Source organism: Aulonocara stuartgranti, assembly GCF_965226115.1.
Source record: "Aulonocara stuartgranti genome assembly, chromosome: 10".
Classification (NCBI taxonomy): Eukaryota; Metazoa; Chordata; class Actinopteri; order Cichliformes; family Cichlidae; genus Aulonocara; species Aulonocara stuartgranti.
The window spans coordinates 1,012,501-1,015,300 of NC_138946.1; positions in this window are offsets into that span (position 1 = coordinate 1,012,501).

Consider the following 2,800-nt stretch of genomic DNA (forward strand, 5'->3'; position numbering starts at 1 on the left):
GCTCGCTCGCACGCTCGCTCGCTCGCTCGCTCGCTCGCACGCACGCTCGCTCGCTCGCTCGCTCGCTCGCACGCACGCTCGCTCGCTCGCTCGCTCACTCACTCACTCACTCACTCACTCACTCACTCACACACTCACTCACACACTCACACACTCACTCACTCACACACTCACTCACACACTCACACACTCACTCACACACTCACTCACTCACACACACACTCACTCACTCACACACTCACTCACTCACTCACTCACTCACTCACTCACTCACACACACACACACTCACTCACTCACTCACTCACACACTCACTCACTCACTCACTCACTCACACACTCACTCACTCACTCGCTGATGAGATTTGAAGGAAAATTGATGAAAACTTCAGTTCGGTGAGTTTTCGTTGGTTCTTTTGAGTCGATGATAATTTTGTAAACACGGAGACGAGTGAATCAGGTGTGTTTATCTCAGCGTTGCTGAGGCTCATATTCAGGCGTCTACGCTGAAACACGGCCCTGCAGCCGGTGTTGGGGAGTGACGGACATTAAAAATAAAATAGTTAAAATATAAAAGACGTTTAAATCTGTGATAATTAGAATGTGGTTACGTTGTTGCAGTACATGGATTATACAGCAGTATTTTCCTCTTAACTGTCTCTTTGGTCATTTCACACATCAAAGCCCCAAAAACACACAATAAGAGGCTGTAATGTGAGCGTCCTGTTACACAGCAGAGGCAACATCACTTCAACATCTGCACGTTTAATAAAACCGTGTTTGCAGCAGCCGAGCAAAGACTCCAACCTACAGAAACATCTGGAAGTGCGTTCTTTTTAAAAGCTGACGTTAGCCGACCGCAGCTAGCTTGTTTTAGCTGTGGTAGCTACCTGGGTCATGTGACGCTGCAGCGTGTGTTACTGAGGGCGGCATCACAACCTGCTCGCCGCACATAATCGTGTTTGGTTCTGAAAGCAGACAGAAAGTAAACACATGGCTGACACGGGAATCGTTTCTATACGAGACCGAAGTGCCGCCACAGCTGGTGTGACCAGTAACCTTCAGCCATGTAGCTGTAAAAAGTTTGATAATATATTAAGTAATCCAAAGTATTCAGAATACGTTACTCTCATTGAGTAAAGTTACAAAATACATGTTGAGGCATGTAATCTGTAATCTGTAGTGGGATACATTTGAAAAGTAACCTTCCCAACACTGAGCACAGATACGAGTGCTTTACTTCCTGCGGGAGTCCAGAGGGCGGCGTCCTGTTAAACTGGCCTGCTGAGCGCTGAGCTGTAATTGGCTGTGATCCTCGCTCTGACAGTTGCACAGGAACGTGGCGTCATGTGAGCGGCTCCGCACACTGATGCGTTAACGGGCCGGAGAGACCCCGGTGAAGGGCGGAGGCCTCGACGAGCTGCAGATTAGTGTTGAACGTGACGATCGGTGCTCAGCTGCTTCATCCTCCAGCTGCGTCTCCTCACTTCCTGTCACATGACTCCTGTCCCTGAGCTCAGGCTGCTCTAAACTCAGTTTATTACGCTGTTGGATCTCTGTGATGTCATCGAGATCCAGGAAATCCCTAGGTTACTGTATGTACAGGGGGTCCACCCACTTTGTGAGGGGCAGCCAATCAGGTGTCTGCCTTGTTCCTCTGGTGTCTCCTCATAGTTACCCTGCGCTCACAGGTCGAGTTCACCTGGAGGGGCAGACGTAACCTGCTGCTGCACCTTTATTACCAACAATACGGCGCCTCCTGTTTGTTTTCACCTTTTCTTCATCACGAGCTCGTGTTTCCTCACATGAGGAATTATCACCGGAGTTTATAAACCGTCTTCAGAGTGAGACGACGTGCAGGATCGAGAGAGGGGACGACACGCAGAAGATGAGAGACGTCTTATTAACGTACTGAAGCTTCAAACGAAACATCTGATCTTTGTTTCACTGTGGAAACTGTTTTATATTTGAGCAGGGACAGGAGCACAGGGTGATGCAGAGCAGCGACCATGAAATATTATTGTAGAGCCACTCCACGGGTGCAGGGAGTGTGGAAGGACGTGCTTCACACCTGAGTGTCTGCCTCACAGGTGTGTGCGAGGCTCAGCAGAGCACAGGTGATACTGAGATCACACCTGAGTGACATCATCCTCCTGACAGAGCAGCTCAGGACGATGAAACGTTCAGTGTGAACTTCGTCTTCTTCCTTCTGCAGCTCCAAACATCCACCTGTGAATCGCTTTTATTTCCACCTTCATGTTCGTGACCTTTGACCCTCAGCTGATGGACACGCCTCCTGTTTGATCAGCTGACGTGATCAGTGACTCGTCCTCAGGTGATGAAAATAACCTTTATTATTAACACTTTCCACTCAGTCGATCAGCAGGCGCGTTGCTGCGTCTGCGCTCGTCTCAGGACGCCATGAAAGCGACACGTGCGGCGAGGGGCCCACATTAAACCTCTGCCCCTCGGGAGGTTAAAGAGGCGGGGCCACTCCATTAATCGAAACTAAATGTGGACGAGCTGGAAGAGGAACGCAGGAATAAATGATGTCAGATGTTCCCGGAGCCTCGCTGCAGAAAATCTAAACCCCGCCTCCGCAGTGACTCGCCGGAGCGCGAGGACGGCATTAAGCCATTCAAGGTCGGCCCGTTTCAGGCGGTATAAGTATGCCGTGGCGAGGCCGCCGTCTATTTTCAGGGTGGCCAGAAATGTGCACCGTGCCGTTGGCAGCGCAACAACAATAACCCCCTGCAGAGGTGCTGCTGCGTGCACAGCGCAGCAGCCAATCAGAGGCCCGGG